Source organism: Heterocephalus glaber, unplaced genomic scaffold (genome assembly GCF_053883595.1).
Source record: "Heterocephalus glaber isolate CG9 unplaced genomic scaffold, H.glaber_assembly_v1.0 deba00001465, whole genome shotgun sequence".
Lineage (NCBI taxonomy): Eukaryota > Metazoa > Chordata > Mammalia > Rodentia > Bathyergidae > Heterocephalus > Heterocephalus glaber.
In genome coordinates, this window is record NW_028258312.1 from 25,669,119 (window position 1) to 25,694,395 (window position 25,277).

Sequence of the window (25,277 nt, forward strand, 5' to 3'; positions counted from 1 at the left end):
AGAGAGGAAGAGGAAGAGGAAGGGAAGAAGTAAAGAGGATTAAAATGCAATATGTACATGTACCAACTTCCCATGGTGCATATATTCATTATGTGTCACAAACATGCTAATAAAAAGTAGAGAAAACTCTTGCAAGAGTATTCAAAGGAAAAAATTAAAATCTCAAATAAAGTACAATACCAAAAATGAGGTGTGTTGGACATGTGGTAGATGTTGTATAAGACATAAGAAATATTCAATGAATGAGCTTATATCAGTTTAAAACTCAGATAAAAGGAACACTTTTCTAGAAAAATATAAATGGTCTAAATACATACAAATATAAATAAATAATCTAAAATTGATCACTATCACTTAAAAATTGAAACAAGAAAAACAAAACTTCCAAAAAGGATTAATAGGCGATTCATATAAAACTCTAAGACATAGGTAATTCATATAAATTTGTGTTAGAAAAAGGAAGAAAACTGTCTAATAGATTATATGAGGCCACTAAAATTTTGTCGTCACAATTTGATACCAAAAGAAGTATGGCACTCAAAATTTTCAACCAGCATCACTTATCAGAAATGCAAAAACACCACATACTATTTTTTATGAATACAGAGTGACTTATTCAAGGCTATTTAAAAGTTTATAAATTTAATGAGGTATGTTAACAAAAAATACACAATGATAATACTAAAAGATCCTCATTAAAACACCCTACATTTTTTTCTTTTTTTTCTTTTCCTTTCTCTTTCTCTTTCCCTTTCCTTCCTTCCTTCCTTCCTTCCTTCCTTCCTTCCTTCCTTCTTTTTTCTTTCTTTCTTTTTGATATGGAGAACTGAACACAGAGCCTTCTTACTGAGCTATACCCCAAGCTTTTGATGTTTTAAGACAGGGTATCACTAAGTAACTAAGTTTCCCAGGTTGGGCTCCAACTTTCTATCCTCCTGATTCAGCCTCTCAGAGTGCTGGGGTTATAGGCACATGTCACCATGCCCAGCTTGATCTTTCCATGTTAATTATTCATTCCAAGTACACTATCAACATGCCATACATGTCTTTGATAAATAATGTGGAAAAAGATAAAGTGTTTTATTTCCCTTCAAAATAATTAATATTTAAACATGATTTTAACATAAATATTACTTTCTTGCTTTTCTAAACACTGAGTTCAAAACGCTACTGGGAAATTCAGAGTCTGAATTAACAATTTTATTTCAAAATACACTTCCAAAGCTTACAGTATCTTTGTTGATATAGGCTGACACCCAATTGTGAAAATGATTCTACTGTAAGAGTAACTGTACACATTCAAGTTACCCAATAACTTCACAGAATTTTGTCCAAGTATCAGTGAACGTGCAATTCTAATCAACAGAGGTGGAAGAGTAAAACACTAGAGAGAGCTCCAATCAGAGCAAGACAGCTCAAAAGGAAGCCCCTCCCATCTCCTTCTTCCTCATTCTTCCCTGTAATAGAACACTGAACTCAGACACAAGGTTAGCAAACATCACAATCTGTTTCTCTAGATTGAAAGAAAGTGAAGAGAAAAATTTGAAATGAATTTGCAGATTAGAATGACTGAGATCCTGTAAGAAGAACAATACTAGGTAGACGGATTGGTGTATGGATCTTCAAGCCACACGCTTGTACCTATCCATTAGATGAAGAATTCTTAAGGGACATCATACCTTCCCTCAGAACAGTCAGTGACTTCTAAAGATCCATGAATTTACCATCTGATATAATTGACACCTCTTTCCTTAAAGTAATATTCAGTTCCAAAACTTTGTGAAGACAAATGTTTATAAAGTTTAAGGCTTCACCTGGTGTAGATCAAATTAGGTTTTATTCTACACAGACCAAAACACTAGTGAGTTTCACTTTTCCTTAACTCGCAATGGGTCTAGCTAGCAATGATACATGTGTATGTCCTTCATTGTTTATATCCCTCCTCAGTGATTTTTTGACCCTATAATCAGAATAATGTATCAACTATTACAGATGATCATACATATTTGAATTTTACCCACAAATACAATAATATCAAGTATTAAGTCTTACCAGTATAAACATGTTATGCCTCTCTGTTTTGTAAATATTTAAAAATATAAAAGCACTATATAAGACTTTATTTATAAGTATAAATTATTTTTCTTCCCTAGGAACGTAATGCATTATAATTTTAATTCTATTTACATGATGTTATCTTTCCAAAATTTATCCAAATGCTTTGTTTACTTAAATAAGGCTCACACAGCACAAGGTGATTTCTGCCCTTCTAGGAAGAATCTCTTACAAAAATGGAGGATATATACTCTGTGGTCATTCACTGGATCTGCAGTTTCCAACTTCGTTTAAAATATGTGTATTTTTAGAGAAGCTTTAGTGATTGCCACAAATCATATAATTGGCAAAAGGACAAAGGAACTCAGTTTATCATATTAAATTGGACATTGCACCATTGTTCAATCAACAAGAATTAGATGAAAAATTTTCAAAATTGTGTACACCTAAAACTGAATTATAGATTTACAGAAGGTCAAAGACTATGGCACTATAATTAAATATTCATTTCTGGTTTAGAAAATAATTTGGATTTCTAAAAAACAAATGAGAAGAATACATATTTACAAATTATACTTTTAGCTGGTTTTATGAGAAAATTATTAAATAATATGAGCACCACTTGGCTAGTATCTGGTTAAATGTTTTCAAATCTACAATCACTATATAGTATGGTAAAGATGGTCTGGTGTTTATTACAGTTGTAAACATTTAATGGCTGATAATTAAACAGCATCCGTATTGAATCTTGCAAGATTTAATTAAACATAGCACACTGCAGATATGAGATTTAAATTACTCCTTACAATTACATGTAAAACACAATTGTAATATAATCACATGGAATCTGAGAGAAATTTGCAATTTCTTCTAATTTTAAACAACTTTTCTATTTAATTCCTTCCTCCCCTTTCGATTATAAAACATTTTGACAATAGATAACATAATAAATATGTCAAATATGTTTATGGATGTTGTTTTGAAGTGAAGAAACATTACCTCAGAACTATTTTTGGGGAGTATCCAAAGATATAACAAAAAAGAAAAGAAAATAGAAATGGACCCTAAATTAACTACAAAAATTTAAAAGCAAATAGGAACTAACCCAATTTTGTCATTAGGTGGACAAAGAGCTAGAAGGAAAAAGGGAAAGAATTTTTTCTTCAGTATCAGTATCATATGTAACTCACATAATGCATATTATTTACAGGAAGTCAAGGAACAATGGCATACATATTATTTATAAAGTGTCAGTGAAAAATGTTACAGTGCAATGTTGATTTAAAGGGGACACTGATATTTTCATATGAAAACCCTATTAAATACTCATAAATTTGCAGCCTTCTTCCTTCATTTTAAAGATATCTCTGATATTTTTATCCCTACAATGTACAGAAGGAACAGTGAATGTGGAAGGTTTATAGTTGATTACACACACTAAATGATTACACTTTCATAACAGTAATTTGTGTTACATTACTCTATAGAGTAGGAAAACAAAAATGGAATGTGCTGAAGACTGAATTCAATTTGCACTGGTGTGGAATACCATATGTCTGCCGTGTCTTGGGATCACAAATGTTTACGGTGAGCATCTTGTCGGTGAGGCCTCAGATCAGAAAGGCAAAGGGCTCGTGCTCAGCCACTAACAAAGAACGTCTTGAACCTCCATATTCTTCACCTCCACAAGCACAAAGAAAGGCACACTTTATTTTTAGTAAATTAAGATAGTGAATTACATCTTAATATCTGTATTAATTATACTGGTCATTCCTCATTAACACTTCTTCTGTCACTATTGTATTGCACAGAACTAGCAAATTTAAAAATCTCCAGGTGGGCTGAGAAAACTAAAAAATGCATTCAACAAGAAATAATTTTTTAGCTCATATATGCTTATCATATGCATATATATTACTGTAATTGTCCGTGGCATTTTAAAATAGATGAAACAGTCTCAAAGTTATCATTCAAAGAGAAGATTCTGATAAGAAAAAAAATAGATGGATCTTAGCAATGGAACTGTTCAGGGCTCCATATGCATGTGACGGTTTCTTATTTACATGTCGCTCATGTTTATGCATGTTCAGAAGAATACAGCTGCTACCCCATTCTCCAGAAATCACAGACACCGGTCAAGTCTACAAACAGCCACATTTGAGCTTGTAATGTATTTATCATGAAAAGCTAGAAGCTATAATGGTAGGGAGGGGGGAAAGTGGCACAATTTGCTTTGAAAAGATAACAGACATTTTTCAAAAAACAAATACTGTATATTCAATTCAGCTCCTTTAGGTGCTTTCATGTTATAGGAATTCTGCTAGTGATGAAAACAGCATCTAGCCAATCAAATGGTGGTACCCTAGTGCCATCCAAAGTAGAAGCCTAGTGTTTAAAATAACCTGATGAATTATTCATAGAGCTGATGTTTATGCAAATTAGAGAATCATGCATCCACCTGACCACCAAGGGAAGAAAACAACACAGGGGGAAAAAAAAAAAAACCCACCATGCTTTTAGCATTCTCCAGAACCTATGTAATCAAATGATAATATTCTTTCATTAAATGCATCAAGGAATTACAATCCTTACCTGGTTAGTTTGTAGGGGCTTCAGATTTTCTGGATGAAATAACTGACTGTGCGTGCAACCAATAAAACTGAACTGAAAAGCTGATTAAGGGCACTTACTTAATGCAAAGCCACTCACTGAATATTCATATGATCCCTGTGTTTATGTAAATTAAAGCTAAAGAAAGCCCAAGGGGATTGGTTGCCATAGCCTACAAATACTGTGTACAGCAGAAAATAGAGAGAATAATGGCAAATAAATCTTGAAATTCATAGCTTTGGAGCAACAAAGAAGAAATAGTAAAATATTAAAAAGCCTAGGTGAATTACAGTTTTATAGTGTTTTATTTAATCATGTTACTTTAGTACTACTGGTTATTCCTACCATGTAATGATCTATAATTACTTTAATGCCAAAAGATACCGTCACTTGTGTTTGTCAGCCTTATGTATCACACAATCATGTATCTAAGCAAATCCCTTAAGCATATCCGAGTAAAGAAAAGAGGAATTATAATAAAAGTATAATTCAATGTACAAATAACCAAACCCGGAACCCTATATTATACTTGTGGCCCTATGTTAAGTATTTCATGTACTGATCTAACACGGCAAAAGTCTTACCAGGAGGTGAAATATCAGGGCAGATATGCAACAACGCAGTGAGCTCCTTGCTTCTCAGTATTTGTAGATAACTGCTCCCTTTGAAGCAGAAATCATTTTATGTTAGGTGAGCTACTGTGAAACTTTCACAAAGAAGATTTTGGTCTATGCCATTTTAAATTCCAAGAATTTTCACTTTTAGAACCCAAGTCCAATAATGTTTTTTGAAATCTATGCTGATATGCAATGTTCCAGTGATGAAAAATGTGAATCCCCACATATGTATGTGAGAAATGACTGTAGGTATTGACATGATTCACAATATTTAAAGGATATGAAGCAAGTTTGTCATAAAGTCTCTACATTTTCAGGGATCTCCCTCACTTTTTATTTCCTGAATAAAGAAGTAAGATGGCAACAGATGCTATAATGTATCTGATAGGTTTTCTATTTTCTGGTACATAATTTCAAAACTTAATTAGAAGGCAGTGTTCTCTATGGCAGTTAGCACCAACTGAAGTGTTTCTCATATTTGAGTATTTTCTTAATAATTTCTATATCCTCACTTCACAATCACTTTTGTCTCTCTCAAATAATGTGATGAGTTTTCAAGTAATTTTGAGACATAAAAACATTTCAAGCACCTTAAGCATCTATACAAAGCTGGCTACAATTACAAATATCATAAAGATTGGATCTAACTCCTGAACTTTGTTTTCCCAGGAAAAAAATTTTAAAAGATTTTTTTGTAGCATCTTTGGTTGCCAAATTAAAGTTTTCATGATTGGCAAAAATATTCTCCCTTTTAAAGTTGCTCCGTGGATTTCCATGAGAGTAATCATCATAGAGGCATACTTCTGTATGTACACATGGGTTTTCAGTAGAGGATTTTATAGTCATTTATTCTATTAATTTCTCCAACAATTTTCTTTTGTTTTTTCAGAATTGACTTGAAATAATAGAATTGACATAGAAAATTAAGAATAAAGTTGGTAAAAATGTTAGGAATTGTGAATTTGCATTATTTTTTATTAGTTATTTTAAAATTTTTAATTTATTATATCCATGTACGTGTTACAAAATAAAATTAAATGTATAACAAATGTATTACAAAATGCGCAAAATGAAATTAATGTATAACTAGCACATCTGCTCTTTCATCAGGCAATTCTTCTATTGATTTGAGATATGTTGTGCAGAAGGTAGATTGTTAATTTCTTTGTTTGTTTTGTTTTTGGTACCAGGGATTGAACTCAGAACCTTGTGCTTGCGAGGCAGGTGCTGGAACCACTGAGCTAAATCCCTGGCCCAGATTGTTAATTTCTTAAAGTTTTAAAGTAAAGAACCTTAAGTTAAAAGCTCGTAAGAAACAACGTTTAGACTAATAAGCACTCTGCATTTGTTAAGCATACTCATCCCCACAAAAATCATTCTTTTTTGAAAAAATCAATTATTAAACATCAAACACTTTTGACTTTCAAGTGAAGACCTGAAACACATTCTCACTAAGACTAGTTTTGCTTTATTAAGCTACCTTGGCCATGTCCTTGGTTGCAGTAAACTTAAGGCTTCCTTCAGAAAGACATTTCTATTTTCAAAGAAAATGTAAGACACACACACACACACACACACACAGCTCAAATGAACCGCCATAAGAATGTGTAAGTGGGTATCATTAATGTCATCCTTTGTCCAATTGCTGATATCATTAGTGGGATTTTTCTTGCCTTTTCTTGGATAGAATCTCTTCATCTCTGGCCCTTGTACAACTGTGGGGTATTTCTGACAACATTAAAATATTTATAAACCAAATCCAAACTGCCCTAGGCCATGGTTGCCTCAGATCTCTTATTTTGTATCTGTGCAAGGCCAGAACAGCTTAGGCAATGGAGTAGGCTCCGTGAAAAAGTAAAGGAGTGTATTCCAGATGAAAAAAGCCAATGCTTCTGAGACCGAGTTAACTGGCTTAAATTATGGATTCATAATTTCCAGATTCATAATTCATTCCATGTTTTACTCTATGGGCATGACAAAATCCTGAAGGACTAGTTTTAGATTCTTATCAAATTTTCATGAAGAGATCAAGTTCGGCTCATTTGCCATTTATGTTAGAGACCTCAGCCTCTCTGATGACGCCAACCCACCAGCCTGTACCTGGTCACAGCCCCTTGTCAGGACCTATAGGGGCTCCTGAAAGTCTATTAATAAATCAAGAGGTGAAACTGCTAGTCCATTCTTTCAGAAATAAAATCTTGGTCTGTAAATTTTTTTAAAAGTTGGTTGCCATATTTAAGATAACAAGACTTTATATACATTTTTTTTAAATCCAGAATTTTCTTTTCTTCTTGAAATATCAGAAGCTGTATCCTGTGCCTTGAGCTGACATTGTCTCAAGGTAAGAAAGCCCTAGGTGTCAGGTAAAGACTGTCTCCCAACGTGAGACCTGGGCTGTCCCTCACTGGTACACTTCTGTTTTTCATGCTGTGCCTCTGACTAGTTGGCATTCACCCGACAGCTGCAGAATCTGGAGTAGCGCTAAATATTGAGACCATCTTCTATGCACTGGAAGTCTGATTATATGTTTTAATTTTATAAATGTGTGTATATAAATTTATTGTGCAAATAATCCAGAATGCATGGTAACCAGGCAAAAGCAAGCTGCCCTTGGGAGGCAGGCTGCTTCAGGTGCACATTTTGACAATTCTGCTTACATCAGGTGTTTTCATATCCTTTCAATAAAAATGACATCCACTAATGATCTCTAGTGGAAAAGTCATATCAAATGTCAATGCTAATATTTTATAGATTATTTCCTTATAACAATTTACACACACACACACCAATAGGTACACTAGGTACATATTGACACTTAACAATATCCTTTTCAGTAACAAGTTTAAAGAGAGCATCCCTGGGTTCTTTATGAATTTTGCCTTGCTAAACCTTCAAATAGTTAAAATTCCTGTAGCATATTTCTGGTTCCACCAGGGTTCACAGTCCTCTACCTCTCCTTCTAGCATTCATGATTTGTACCGATAATCTGTCTCTTTCAGTTGACAGGGATGGAAGAAATAGGAAAAAAAAAAATCAGAAATGTCCTGGAACACTCCTAAGAACAGCTTCATCTTCTCTTCCATGTGCCCCTAGCTCAAAAATACAATTATGGTTACCTGGGCCCATGTGTCTGTGACAACAGAAAAATTGTCTGCTCCATGCTTCACAACTATAATAGTTAACAAACTTTAGGTTTGAGTTGCGATTTGCCTAAGATAGTCCTTCGCAGGCATCACCTATAAGAGTAAGCAAGTAGACAGCAGTGGCCAATACCGTCATTTAGTAGATGGGGTTATTCCAAAGGCTCTAAGTGCCACGGATGGTTTTAATAAGCATAGATGGGGATCCAGAGCAGGTGTTACCTCCCCTGCCGCAGGCAGAACGCTAGGAAACCTGTTTCTTTCTGTCTTCTTTTTCCCTCTGGTTGCGTGGTGTGGACCCTGCCCTGTGTTTCTAGAGATGCTCACTCCACTCAGCCCTCCTTGCTCATGATTCTGTTTTTGCCTGAAATCTCAAAATTCCTTTTACTGCTTCCTCGTTTTCAAAGGATCTGATTGATATCTAGTTCATTGAAGTCAGCTTGATAAATTCACTTAAGCAATAGTTTAGTAGAGGATAAAAGGGCCAGTGGTAGAAAACATTTGATTCAAACGAACCTTTTCTCAAAACACTCTCCAAATCCCACTAAGTACCTGCCAAGCCAGTATTTGTTCCAGTGACATCTAATTTAATCTTTAAAATCCAAACAAGGAGATAGTTAAATTCATTTTTTAAAATACATTTGAAAACATAGTACAGATCTCATTTTAGTGAGGAATGAGGAACTTCTAATTTAACCTCTGGTTCAATATTAGTGTAAGTAATACTGTTGCAGCCCAGTCTTGTCTCCTAAAGTAACCTCAGAACCTGTGTCTTTCCAAGCATAGGCAGGTGTCTTGAGAACAGTGCTGTGGAATAATAAACACTACAGTGCTACGGGCACTCAAACGCACCAACTGTGACATATCCACCGAAAACCACCCTGCTTGCACTATGGGTGCCCTACCTTCATTGTCATAATTCCCAGACTTCCCCTCTGTTCTTTTACCTTTCTCAAAGGTTTAATTACTTGGAATTTTGGTGATGTCAACATTCACATTATGTGTCTTCCACTCTACTCGACTCAGTACTCTTGCTCTAAACATCTCCAATTCCATTTCTACAAACTTCAGATTTTTTCATTACTTGGAACATTTATGCATCTTAAATTCTCTCCAGTCTTTTTCCTCTCTGGCTCACCCATTTCCTCTCTTCTGTTTCATGTTCTTTTCATTCTAACTCTATCTCGTGTTCAAGCCTCTCTGTTTTTATTTGCTCGGTGTCAATAGGAATACAGCCCCATAATCAGCCCTACTAAAGCTGCTCTCAGCCCCTCAAACATCCTCCTTAAGAGCTGTGTCCAGCTATCTAGGAATAAATCCAACATCCATTTTCTTTACTCCCATTCTCATAGGTCAAGTAAAAGAATGTTGAGTTTTTCTTTTTATTCCTTTCCTCTCCTTCTTCTTCCTCCTCCCTCTCTCATTCCTCCTCCTCTTCCCCTCTTCTTCATCTTCAGGTGCATGTGAGCGAATCACCTTCAGTCTCAGCTAGGAGCTGAAGAACATTTCAGTCAACTTGCTTCAGATAATCTACCTTTCACTCCCAAATTTCCTATTTTATTTATTTCTCTTTGCAGTTATGGTGATTAAACCTAGGGTTTCAAGAATAACTACAGAAATAGACTATCTCCTTAGAGGCTCCTCCAGAATTCTGCAGGTTTTGCTATCTTTAGTCCTAGTATCTGAGGGGGAATTTTCTCTCCTGACCAAAAGACTTAGATCCAAAATCTAATAATAAGCTAAGTTTTACTTTATTTCAACCACTGTTTTAAGTGCTTTCATTGATTCTTACTTTCTAAAGCTATTGGTACTATTACTATTTTTACAGATAAAGAAATTGAAGCTTAGAGAGTTTAAATAAATAACTCATGTAGCTCCTCATGGAGCCAGGTTCTGAACAATGTAACATTCATAAATCTGTAGAATTTGATGAAAATTAAGAAATTACTTTTTCTCTCTTCTCTATGACATTTACTATTCTTGTTTTATTTTGAAAACAATGTGACCAGTGTTTCTAAAGCATCTTTGGTTATCTACACTTTTTATATTCATAAATTAAGTATTGAGAGCCCATTTTACTTTTGCTACAAAATTTCACTCTAGACAATCTTTTCCTTTCCAATAACATCAAATATCATGCCTGTGCCTTATCTCAAACCATGGTACTCTGATACAGAAGTCTCTCTTCAGCACTGCACTTGGTTGGATATATGCAAAATGTCACACAAACTCAAAAAACTAAAGAGAGCTCAGTACAGTTCATAAACAGTTACTCCACAGGCAGTGAACTAGTGAACTCCTCTGGGCTTCTCATTCCTGACCCCAAAAAGTATGAATATATGAATGTGTGTGTGAGTAAAGTCACATATTACAAAGAACTCAGACCTGTAAAGTTCTCTCTGATCTACCTTATGAGAAAACTTTAAAAGCTTTCTAAACCTTCCCAAAATTTACCCCAGCCAAGCTCTGTGGCACATGCCTGTAATCTGAGCACTCGGGAGGCTAAGGCAGAAGGATTGTTGTGAATTCAAAGCCCACCTGGAGAATATAGTGATACCTTGTCTCAAAAAAATCAGTCAATTAATAAAAGTTATCTCAACACAATAAACAATTATTTTAGATAATGGTCAGTCTTTGTAGTTACCTCTCACTCTCCCTCATTTCTGCACCCTTTTAAAAATTTCTGCTTAAAACAGTATTCAGAGCTCACCTTTTATCAGTTCTTGTGGATGAAGTGGTATCTGTTTTAATTATTTAGTATCCTTAATGCATTGGCTAATAAATATTTTGAGAACTGCCTTTAGGTGTTTGGCTACATCGCGGAAAGGGAAAGGATTCACAGGAACTCTGGTGACAGAGGAAAGTGATCCTTATATTCTTGCAATCATTTTGATTTTTCTTCTGAATCTTTTGATCACTGGGTAAACTGTTCATCTCCAAATTAGTAGTTTAAAATTGGTCTCTCAAAACTTTGACAGATTCTAATAGTTCATTGTGAATGACTCAAATTGTTTCAGTCGTCCTTTTCCACCTGTAAGAAGGATTGTCACCCCATATGGTGAGTTACCAAAAAAGCTTTTATGGTCTCAAGATGTATCCATTTTTCTACAAATGACAAGTTTATTTTCCCTTCTGATAGAGTACTACTCCACTGTATATAAATACCACACTTCCTTTATCCATTCATCTGTCGATGGACCTACAGCTTCCAAGATGTAGCTATTATGATGTATGCTGCTATAAACATGGGTGTGTACGTATCCCTATAACATGATGCCTTTAATTCTTTTGGGAAGATATCTAGAAGGGGAGTAGCTGTTCAAATAGAGATTTTATTTTAAATTCTAATGAATGTATATTCCCTCTCCTCATTATAAGTAGTACATTGTTGAAATTTAAATATCACATGAAAAATATTTATGTAAAGTCTGCCATAATTTGTCTCACTTTTTAAAGGTACACACCACGGTGTCTTATTTATTGATAACTGTTTATTGAATAACTGTGATTTGGGGGCTCACTCTCTTCTAAGAACTCCATAGGACAGTGTCTCAGAGCATCCTAATTCTCCACCAGTCTAGGGCGAGCTTTGTGCTGTGACCCATGGGTTAGTGTCTTCCCACTGTGCTCCTCTCCCCTCATCCACCACCATCCCAACGAATTCTACAGACTGAGAGGGGTGAGGACAACAATACCTATTTCTCTTCTTCATAATTCTTCTAGAAAAAGAGTGAATGTGGGAATGATATATATCTGCTTCATATGATCTACAGCTTCACCATTCACATACGTAGATTATCCTTTGGGACATTGCTCTACTAATCCTCTCCTCCCTTTCTTGCAACATCAGAATCCCCTCGCATCAAATACAAACATGTTATTTCTAACTCTTGTTACCCACAGTAACCCCATTGTTGCCCTATTTCTCTATTTCCTTTTACAAAAGAAATTCCCCAGTGAGATGCCCATATCTGCCATCTCCAATTTCATTTCTCCTATTCTTTCTTAAATCTACCACAATTAGAAGTGTGCCCCTCAGTTCTGCACAGAAAGTGGTCTTACAGTCACTAATGATGTACATAAATCTAAATCCAGTCTCGCTCCTCATCCTGCTTGAGGCACCAGAAGCACTTTTAATTTCTCCTACCACACTGACTGCTCATTCTCAATGTCTCTCTCTTCAGCTTTTGTCCATTAACCACTGGCCATTGCAGCAGAGCAGGATTCAGTCCTTCTCCTCACTGCTTCTCTGTCTCCTCCAGCCCGTGAAGGGGCTCTTTCGTCTCTTGGCCTTACCTACTATCAATAGCCTAAAATCTCTCCATTTGGACAACTTCAGTTCAAAAACCATCTCTGGACTTCAGAAGTCCTCGGTATGTTATCAGTCTTTCAGAAAACCAATCAGTCACTTGGTGACCACTCGGTTTAAGCAAACCACAGTTTCCCTAGAGATGTTATTATGTGTTGGGATGGACTATAACGAAGACCTCAAAATTCCCTTTGGATCAGACCGAAGCCGACTTCCAGGGACCTTTTGCCTAAAGTTAGTTCCAACTTGTTTTTTCTTTTGCTTCTTCTTGCCCTTATTTGTTTCTCTTTGGAGCACTGCCTTCATGAAACACTTGCACATGATTCCTTAAATGAAGATTCTGTGAGTTGCAGTGTCACATGGAGGTCATTCCAGATTCTTAGACAGAGTTCTACTCCTGGCAGCAGTGGGGCTTGGTGTACAAGGCGGCAGGAGAGCCCTCAGCAGATGGGTGGTGGAAGACCAACGTACTTGCAGTGTTAATAAGGGTGTCTCTGGTGGATTGCTAAGAAGCAGACTCTAACAGATATTTTGAACACATTACATATTTGGCATCTGTGCTTTCTGTATCTGTGTCTTGGCATCTTCCATCCAAATCTTAAGGTATGACTTTAAAAGCCTTTATTGCCAAAAGTTACCTTATTTTTTCTGAAGTGTGTGGTGTAAGATGTCTGAGAAACTCATGCATGGAGCCTCGAATATTTTGCACCCATTATAAGATAGATTTTACTTGTTAAAAGTAGCTAGAAAATTTTTCGAAAGAACAAGGCTATGAGTTCTAGATATCATTGATATCTACCAACAATCTACGTATAGGTACCATTTGTTTAATCATCCCCAAACAAATGCTAATAGTGAGTGATTGCTCTGGTTTTTAAGATTGTTTTAAACAATCAACACCTGTCATTCGTGTTGTACTTTATTTGCTTCATTCTTCCTAATTCAAACTGTGGTTTAAAAAACTGTCATTAGGATCTGCACTGAAATAACTTTGGATCCACTTTATCAGCTAATCTGAGTTTTTCCTGTTTTAATTGCTCCCTAATTTCTCTGTTATAGCTGCATGTCCTAAAATAAATTTTCCATCTGCTCTTTCCATGTTTGATTGTCATGTTGGCTCCCTTTGAAACTGCTAAACAAGCAGCTTTTCTCATCGCAATTTGTGGCTGTGGTGCAATTCAGTGCTCATTCTGCATTTAGAAAAGCCACTTGCTTTTGCAAAGTACAGACTAGATAGCATATAACTAGAGAATTCCATTTGTGGCCATAGATTGTACTCTGCAGCAGCTTTATTCCCACATTTAGTGTTTTCTGGTAGAATGAACCATCTCTGAGGAAAAGGGATTAAAAGGGAAAAGCAAACATTGCATCTCTCCTCCAAATTTTTCTCTAGCCTTTGTCAAATTCTCAAAATTTTCAGTTCAATTTTAAAAAGAACAGTTCATGTTGACTTAAAAAAAGATTACAGTCACATATTCCATAGCTAAAAAACTTTTTCTTTAAAGGTAAGGAAACATGTTGCTTTGGGAATATGTTTCAAACTACTGAGTGATGAGTTAACATTAGAAGGAATGGAATAACAATGAATTATTTCAGATATTAACCGGTGTACAAGACAGAAGATAGTAAAGTATTAAATTCATTTAAATTGAAAGATGCAAATATAATAAAGGAACACATTCTTCAGTTATAAATTTAATTTTCTATACCAATTAATAAAAAATTCCAATAGATAGCTCTTGACTCAATAAATCCATGTTCGTTGATCCTTTAACATTTCTACCATTCAGGGCCAGGGATTTAACTCAGTGGCACCACGCCTGCCTTGCAAGTGCAAGGTCATGAGTTCGATCCATGGTACCAAAAAAAAAATTTCTACTATTTAAAACTTTATTATAAATATAAAATGAAATAAACCTTATTCTTAGGGTAGCAAATTAATAAATTTGGGGAGGTGATTGGGCAACATAATTTTTTAATCCTTAAAAAATCAGTATCTTGTAGTGTAGTGAAAATATCACAAGCAAGTTATTCTGAGGAAATAGAGACACATACCAACACATTCAATTAACGTTGTTGATTTCAAAGCTGCCTATTAGAATCACACCACTGTAAATAATTAACTGTTCAATAGGAAGGAATTGGTTTAGCAAATAAAGGTAGACACATATGTGAAGAATAACTTAGAAATTAAAAATCATTTTAGGAGAATATTTGATGATCACTGTAAATGTCCACAAAAGATAAAAAGTTATAAAAAATCTTAATCTGATTATAATTCGCTACTGACATATAGATATATTATGTATGTGAAACTATGACAAGATCATATAAAAGTGATTTTGTCTGTATTGTGGAAGTTTTGGTTGTTTTAATTTCCTCTCTGTGTACTTCTTGTAAATTTCTACAATAGTAATATTGCTTTGTAATTAGAGAAAAATCACAAAAATTATTCTTTACACTTTTTATGTTGTAATGTTCAACTGCTACTTTATACATACATCAAAGGAATGGTTTAATCAGTAGGATTCATGGGGAAAGAAAATGCGAACATGTGGCCTCACGTTGGAATACTAAGCCTGAGGGAGTCCAGGAGTTTGTAGGGTTCTCCAAACTTTAGAGTAGCTCTTGATGTGAAAAGACTGAGGCCCGTTACCTTTTCACCCCTTGTCATAAGTGGCGCTGTGTACACAGCCTGAATCCAGGGATGAGACTCCTGCACTCCAGGCCCGTCAATCCCTTGCCTTTCCAAAATACTAAACCAATAAAGTGAATTATTTTCAAGAATAACAAAACAGAGAAAATGTGATCCGTAAATTGACTTCTTTGTTCTGCCAATTGACTAAGTGACACTAAGTCATCTCTAAGTGCCTGAAGAAAATAAAAGGCATTTCTTCTGTGAAGCTGATGAACGATTAGGCAATTGTAAAGCACTGAACTACAAAGTGGAGAATGCGGTGTAATATTGTTTTATGTGTCTTCCCTCCTTTTCACTTTTTATTTTTATTTTTGGATAAAAGGCTCGCGGCAGATATTTTACTCTCCCTCCCACTCACTCCCTAGCTTTTAAAATAATGATGAACATTTGCTGTGGCTAACATAGAGGCATACAAGCCATAGTTCACATAGAGAAGTTGTTTTCTAAGTCAACCAGCACATTGTTTAGGGGGAAAATGCTTCTAGGCTTTTTGACTTTGTGCAAAGTTCAGAAGGTCTGGTAAGTAGTTCCAAATTTCACACCCTGCAACAACTATGAGTTTTTCATGTTGGGGGTTGTATATAGTACACTACTGTTTGCAATATTCATTTCCTTTCAAATTCAGCTGCAGGAGTTATGGGGGTTCTTTCTAAAACTACAAAGGTTCTTAAAGATGCCAATTATAGAGGACTGTCTTCAGTTGATACACAATGCCAGAGCTCTTTTTATCAAGGTAATGCTAACAAGAGATGTGTGGTATGGAATCACATGAAATCATGTAAAACTTCTACACTTAATTGATGTGTGTGTGTGTGTGTGTGTGTGTGTGATGACATCAATACATGTTTGTTAAGGGTAGACTACCATGGAAAACAACATGGTAGACTGACATGCATAATGTAACCCTTCTTGTTACAAATACTGAAATATAGTAAATAGGCAAATGTTCTTGTGTCACAAGTGAACTGAAGTTCATAGATGTAGTAATAGTCCTCAGACTGCTGGACACTGACTATAGTTGAAGAGGCAAGGGCAGGGATTACAACACTCATAGAGATGTCCTCAAGGCTAACTGACTTTGGGAGGTAAACAATATTGCAAATTTCAGGCAAATAGAAAGGTAAAAGAGCATAAAGAAAACTCTAACAATTCAATAGTAGCTCAACAAGAGGGAAGCACAAAAAGCAAATATGAAGCACAGTAAATTAAAAACTCAATGTAATATAAAGAAGTTCAAATAACTAGGAGTCATAAGAAACAAACTTAACTGACAGAAGACAGGTATCAAAAATAAATTCAAGTGATATAAGAATAAGAGAAGACACAGAAACCAAGAACAGGAAGGAAGAAATCATCCTCGGACCAATTCAAGTTTTTTTTTCTTCAGAGCAGAAAGAGAAGTTTCCCAATGAAATAAAATAAAATATACACATACCAAAGTACATAGAACTTTGGACCACTGAGGGAAAAGAGAAAATTATGCAAGGGTCTACATTGAGGATCAGAGCGAAAAATTTCATGCAAAGTTCAAGAAAGCAAACCTCTCCATAGTAACACTGGGAGCTAAAAAAAGTAGAAGGCTCTGTCTTTAGAATGGGAAAAATATTTGAAAATTATACATCTGAAAAGGGGTTAGTATCTAGAATATATAAAGAATGCTTACATTTGGGCCAGGGATTTAGCTTAGTGGTTTCAACGCCTGCTGCGCAAGCTCAAGGACCCGAGTTCGATCCACGGTACCAAAAAAAAAAAGAATGCTTACATTTAAAAAACAAAGAAATAAAGAACCTGATTAAAAATGGGCAAAGAAATTTAATAGACATTTCCCCAAAGATAAGATACAAAATAGTCAACAATAATATGAGACTACTCGACATTACTAATCATGAAGGAAATGCAGTTCAAGAACCACAATGAGATATCACCTCAAATCCATTAGGATGGTCATAATAAAAAAAAAGAAGGAAGGGTGTTGGCTTGGATGTGGAGATATTGGAGCTCTTGCGTGTGTTTTGGTTTGGGAACACAAAATGGTACTGTGGAAAATGGTATGGGGACTCCTTGAAATATTAAAAATAAAATTACCAGATGATCTAGTGATCCTGCTCCTTGCAACATGTGTCCAAAAGAATTGAAAACAGAATATCAAAGAGATTGTTGCTACCCACATTCATAGCAGCATTACTCACAGTAGCCAAGAAGTATGGTGGACTCTGATCTTACGAACTCAATTCATTCTCGAGGGATGGTTATAATTCAAGGTGGTAAATTGAAGGCTCAGGCTCCTCTACACAGCCTTAGAGTCTGTCTCCTGTACACAGGCAGATCTCAGTATCCTGAGAAAGACAGTGGCCCAGGATTTGTCAATTAACCCCACCAAAGAAAGAATGTTGTAATGTTCCTTCCAGAACTCTTTAAGGGTTAAATCATATCTGAGACCATCTGGAAGTGCAAGCAGTCAATATTTGGATTGTAACACAAGTCTGGTAGTAAGTTAAAACTAAAATTCCAGTCGTAACCCAAGTTGCTGGTATGTCAGGCCAGTCATAACTCGAGGGTTCACTATAAAAGTAACCCAAGTGTCCATCCACAGATACGTGAATATAATCAAAACGTGTTACACACATACAATGGGATATGACCCAGTCTTAAATGAAGGGAATCTTGTTACATGCTATAATAGATGAACGTTGAGGACATTATATTAAGTAAAATAGAGGTGATGAAAGATAAACATTGAGCCAGATGTGGTGGGCCACACCTGTAATCCTAGCACTTGGGAGGCTCTGGCAGGACAATCGCCATGAGTTCAAAGCCAGCCTGAATTATACAGCAACAGCTTGTCTCAAAAATTTTTTTAATATAAATACTGTATGATTCCACTTATCTGAGATATCTTATGTAATCAAAATAGAAAGGTGATGTCCAGGACCTGGTCAAAAAGGGAAACGAGATGTTGATCCATGCGTATAGAGCTTCAGTTTTATAAAATGAAGAAATTCTGGGGGTCTGTTGCACAATCATATATATATATATTTTAAACAGAACTGAACTGTAAGCATTAGAATGCTTATGATGGTAATTGTTTCTGTTGTTTTATTTTTTGATACAGTAAGTCTCCAACTTACAAATCAGTTCTGTTCTGGGAGGAAGTTCGTAAATTGTACTCATTCATAATCCGACAAGGAGAGCCTCACCAGCACACCTGTGAATCTTACACAGTACACTGTGAAGTTGGCAAGGGAAATGTTCTTAAGTCGGGGACTTGCTGTTCTGGAAAGTGAACTCAGGGCCTTCACACTGAGCCACGTCCTCGGTCCTTTTCATCTTTTTATATTTTGAGACAGGGTCTCACTAAGTTGCTCCATTGCCTGGGCTTGGCTGGGCTTAGACATGCAATCCACCTGCCTTAGCCTTGCAGAGTTCCGGGATTATAGGCATCTCCCACCACACCTGACGATGATGGTAAATTTTATATTTTATTACTTTAATGCAATTAAAAGTTCAAACTTTTTAAAGAAATGAAAAATTCTATTCTGTTCAAATGAAATAAATATCCTCCACCCTGTCTGTCTAAAGAAAGCAGTCTAGAACCTCTGGGGAGAAGGCACAGGGCAGCTGAACTCCAGTAAGTAGATGCCAGCACCACTGAACAAGCCCTGAGTTCACGGGTGCTTTTCTTTCCTGGCCTGGGTTTCAATGCAACCTGCAACCCCACACTGCACACCACAGAGAAGTTCAGAAGAAGCTCCCTGTGTGGAGCCAGGGAGGCAAAAGGCCAGTGTCCGGCCAGGAGGGAGGTTCTAGCAGCTGGAAACTGTAGAGGAGACCAGAGAGGAAGAAGGCCAAGGAAGCAGTCCCCAAAGCTATTCCTGAACCCAGGGCACATGCCTGTGCTGCATGTGCATGGGTGTGACACTGAACCCCTGTAAGACTTTGAGAACAAGACTGAGCTCCCATCGTGGCCCAGGCCCAGACCAGCCACTGGGGGTGTCTTGGGGGAGTAGCACTGCGAAGTGTTTGAAACCCGGCTGCTATTCAAACCCCAATATCAAATGCAGGACTTGTAGACTGCACCTAACTAGCTTAATTGTTTGCTAAAACAACCAAGGCAAGCAATCAAAATTTAACATTCAGTATAGGATTTCAATAAGATGCAGAGTTTCATAACATGATACTTAAAAAGGCAAGGGTACAATACAAAATTGCTTGACATACAGAGAATCAGAAACATTTTACCATCTCACAAGGAAAAAGACACGAGGACAATTATACCAAGAAGATGAAACTATTGAAATTATCAAACATTTTTATAATAACCATGTTCTAGGAAGTAAGCAAATACTTCTGAAACAAGGAAAGACAGCAACTCTTGTCGAGGACATAATAAATATTTTAAAGATGGACGCTTAAGAACCGGAAAATTAAATAACCAAAATAAAAATTTCCCTAAATGGACTCAATAGCATAATGGAGTTGACAGGGCAAGGTTGAATGAACTTGCAAATAGATCAATGGAAATTATCCAGTGTGGACTACAGAAATATACTTTTTAAAAATAGTGACTCAGGGACCTGTGACACAATAATAAAAGATTTAATGTTAATTTAAGTATATTTCCAGATATAGGTAAAAATATGTGCAGAACAAAAGACTCGAAAATACAATGGATAAGCATCTAAAATTTGGAGAAAATGTAAACTTAGAGAAAGGTTAGCTCAGCAAAATCCAAAAATAATATAACTAGAGAAGTCTCTTCCAATATATGTTATAATCAAATGGAGAACTAAGGACGAAGAGTCTTTAAAGCAGCAATAAAAATTACATATTAATATTTTTAACTCCAGATTTCCAATTGTAATTCATAGAAGCTGGAAAGAAACAAAGCAACATTTGCAAAGACTGGGGGGTGGGGTGAGCTTAGAACTATATATCCAACAAAAATAGCATTCAGGAAAAAAGTGAAATAAATATATTCTGACATGAGAATTTGTTTCAAACTGACTTATTGAAAGGAATTGTTAAGGTACTTAAAAAGTAAACAATGATTTTGATGTACCCCAAAGGTCAAAGAGGAAGACTCAAGAAAAATTAGGAAACATTCTGAACTAAACAAATGTGAAATATATGTCAAAATTCATGAGACACACGAAAAGCATGATTGGATGGAAGTGTGTACTATTAAATGCTTTATATTAAAAAAGAAGAAGGTTCTGAAGTCACCGTCTAAGCACATACCTTAAAAAACTAAAAAAAAAAAAAGAAGAGCAACATAAACTGAGAAACAGAAAAGCTGAAAGGAAGGAAATAATAAGGATTCAAATAGAAATCAATGAAAATGAAATGAAAGAACATGATGAAACCAATAGCCATTGGTTTTATTGAAAGATCAATAAAATGGAAAAATCTCTAGCTACACTAACAAACGCAAAGATTGAAAGGGAAGGAGAAATAAAGAACACAAATTGCCAAAACCATATCACTATTGACAGTAAAAACATTGCAAGGATGTATTATGACCAGCTTTATGCAAATGAATTCGATAGCTTAAATGACACAGAATAATTCCTTAAAAGTCAAACTATAAACATTCTCACATTATAAAACAATTATATCTATTGTAGAAATTTAAAAGGGAATAGCCCTCCAGGTCCAAATTCATTAGAGAATTCCTGTTACAGAAGAATTAACATCAATTCTCCACGATTGTTTTAAGCAAATAGAAAAGGGATAAGGATTTCCCAACTCATTTAGTGAGGCCAGTACTACTAAATACCAAAACCAGACAGAAAGCTAGTACAAGAAGGAACATCTACACATTAATGGCCCTCGCAAACATAAATACAAACATTCGCAAAAAAATTTTGTAAACAGAATCAACTGATACATAAAATGTAAGACATATCATGACCAAATGCAATTTTCTTACTAAAACTAGTTCAATATTTGAAAATCTGTCAACTTAATCTACAATATTAACAGATTAAGAATGGAAACTACATGTTTAGATTCCACTGATATGGAAAATGTATTTGACAAACATTCAGAATGTGTTCACGGTTAAACATAAAATAAAAATAGAAGATAACTTCTTGAACCTGACAAGAATCGTCTACAAATAAACACGCACCTAATATCATACTTAGTAGTGAAAGAGTAACAACTTTTGCCCTAATATTGGAACGACAAGAATATCCACCCTTATTGCTTTTAAGCAACATGGGACCAACTGCAAGTATTATCCAACACAGTAGAGTAAGAAAAAACAAAAGACACACAAATCAGAAAGAAAGAAATATAATTGTTCTTTTTTTTTTTTTACTGGTAATATGAGTGCCTACTATGAAAAATTTAAGGGATCTACAAAAACAACAATAATAAAAAACAAAAAAACTCTTAGAATTAATGAGTGTATTAAGATCAGGGGATCCACAATCGGTCTGGAGGAAATCGATCATATTTCTATATTCTAGCAATGATAGAAACCAAAACTAAAACTATTCTATCAAAATGTTGTGATATGGATGCCAGCCCTCAAGTCTCCAAAGGTGTCAAACAGAGGTAGAGTGTGGTTTTCACAATAGGAACACAGACGTACATGAAACAGCCACATGGGATTTGACACATTTCATTTGAATAATCCACAGATATGAATTTCCTCTCTACCTCCTAAACTGGTGAAACGGGGTCTTTCTTATATACAGTAAAAATACTTTGAAGTCGTTATACAAATGAAATGTATTCTTTCTCCTTCTGTAACATAAAAGATAGGCAAGGAACATGGTAGCTATAAGCAGGGATATGAAGATTTTGTCTGACAACCTCTCCAGCTACCTAAACAGTCACCTAATACCTTAACTGCATGTTTTGTAAAACAAGACCAACTTCCACATTTAAAAATGGCTACCTGACTAACGTTCATCTAGTTAATAATTCCTCCTGCAATCTATTTGCTTGTTGTGTAGATAGGTTAGATTCACAGTTGAGATGACTGGAGAATCAATAAAAGGAGAAAAGATATTTATCTCGTCACTTAAACAAATCAGTATTTCAGGCATACAAGGAGTTCTCATTTTCATTTACCTATAATTATTAGAAATATTTTTGAAAGATTTGTCATCTTCCTTTAAATTATGGATTGAATCATAAAGTTAGTTTGAAATGAGACTCGGTATGGAAATATGATAAGGCTTTTAGCATCACTTGGTTTAACAAATAATGTTTTCAATAGTTTTAATCAATTGTCTCAGGATAAATTAGTTAAATACTGGGGGGAAAAACTCTGATGCTTTTGGTTCCATGTGAAAATTTTTTTACTCAATTTAAAAAGTAACTTTGTTTTCTATTACCATCTTAGAATAAAGCCTGTCTGGTTCATCTGCCCGAACAGGGTCAGCAAGACCAATTTGCAGGAGGGGCCCTGAGTGCTGATGGAAATCGGTACTTGCTCTTTTCACATTGCATCTGTTTCTGTGATAGCACTGGATTCAGAAATTAAGCACAGCAGGAAGGCAGATCTTGCATAGATTCGAAATACATTGCATAGCTTGACATTATAGCCTGCTTTAAGTAGGAGAAAGGCTAAAAATTCCTCCGGCGTACTTAGAGGAAATGAAACGGAGCGCATCCTCCCTCTAAAGAACACTCTTCCCCCAAATGTACCAGCAGCTTATCATTCTCACCAGAACACTGGGGATCCTAAGATTATTTCCGGTATTTCAAAACAACCAAATGTCTTGGCTTTAAAACACCATGACCTCTATCTCAAGAAAGTACTGTTAGTGATATCAAACATTTATAAAATACGGAAAACAAAATGTATGTCTCAGAGAATTAATACAAAGCACACGTCCATGTTAAACCTCCCAGGTGAGAATATGGCCAGCACCCTAGATGCATCCTCCTGCCTCTTGCAACTCAAATGTATCTCGAAACACTGAAGTTTAGGGAAGTGTATTTTTGAACTTGCTACAGATAATATCTCAGTGTGTATATTATTTTATTTCTGGTTTCCTTAATCCAACATTGTGGTTATAGATGTGCTATTGTTGCTTTATAATGGCCCGTTATACAAATGTTCACAATTTATTTATGGGCTGCTGGCTTCGGCCACACACACATAGTAAAATATTGTGTTTGGGAGGTTTCTGCTTCCTGGGTGTGATCAATGAGGCTGCTATGCATGTTCATCGACACCTTTCTTAGTGCATGTTCATTTTTAAGCCTAGGAATGGAATTGCAAGGTTATTTAGAGGCATTTCAAAAAGGTTATCCAGTCTGTTTAAAGTAATTTACACTCCAGCCACGATTAAAGAGAATTTCCCTTTCTCCACAAGTTCGCCGATACTTAATAATGTCAGTGTTTCACTGTAAGCTTCTCTATTTTTATGAGTTTGGAGTACGTAACATGAAAGCTTACATATTTTTGTGGATATGAAACATTGTGCATTATAGTATTAATTTTTGTTTTCTGATTATTAATAATGTTAAGCATCTTTTCATGTTGATCATTGTAAAATATCTGCTCAAATGTGTTTTGTATATTTCTGTTGGATTTTCTGTTGTTTTCTTACCAATTTGACATGTTTTATAAGTCCAAAACGCAAGTCTTACAACCATTGTATGCGGTGAATGTATTTTTTGACTCTAGGGTTTACATTTTTACTTTCTTAAAAGTGTCTTCTGATTAATAATGCTCTGTATTTTAGCATAGCAAAAATTACCAGGTTTTTTCTCCATTGTTAACACTTTGCAGTCTCATTTAGAAATGTGTGCCTATTCTAAGGTCATGAAGACAAGCTTCTATTCTTTTATTCTAGAAGCTTGTGATATTGTCCTTCACATTTAGATCTACAACCAACCTAGATTTAAATTCTGTCTATGGGATCAACTGAAGTCAAGCTACATTTTTTCCCACATGGATTTCCAATTATTCACATCATTATTTGTTAAAAAAAAATTGTCTTTTACCTTCTGCTCTATAGTCATCTTTGTGAAAAAAAGAAAAAGGTCATTGAATATCATGAGTTGGTTTCTTAATTGTTAATTCTTTTTTTCTTGGGTCCATTTGTATATCCTGTTGCCAATATTACACTGGGTTAATTATTGTGACTTCATAATAGAAATTTATAGCTACAGACTAATTTATCAAATTTTTTTCTTCACACTGTCTAGGCTATTCCTAGACTTGATGATTAACATATATAATTTAAAATAGCTTGTCAACTCTCAGGGAAAATCTTTTGAGATTTGTACTAGGGTTCTACTGAAATTGTAGGTCAATTTGGAGAAAATTGACATCTTTACTATGTGAGTTTTCTATGAACTTGAGTGATCCATTTGTTTATGTCTTTTTAATTTCTCTCAATAAGTTCTTGTAGTTTTCACTAGGGAGATCTTACACATCTTTATATTTATGTCTAGGTATTTTATTTTTATAAGCTACTATAAATGTTATCATTTATTAGAATTTCATTTTCTATTTGTTGCTTATATGGAAATATAATTCATTTTTAAATATTGATCTAACATCTGGAAGCCTTACTAAATTCATTATTTTATTGATTATTCACATTTTATTTATCCATTCTTTACAACTTTGTACACACTGGACCATACTTATCTGTGAACTGTGGCAGTTTTATTTTTATCCTTCTCAGCTCTTAGAACTTTAATTTCTTTAGCCTTATTTCATTGTCTTGGACCTTCAACATAATATTGAATGGATATACATCTTTACCTTCATTACAAGTTCAGGTGGAAAGTTTTCAATATTTCTAAGTATAAACCTATAAATATTCAATATTTCTCAAAGTTTGACATTTACCTTAAATCCATTTTAAATACAC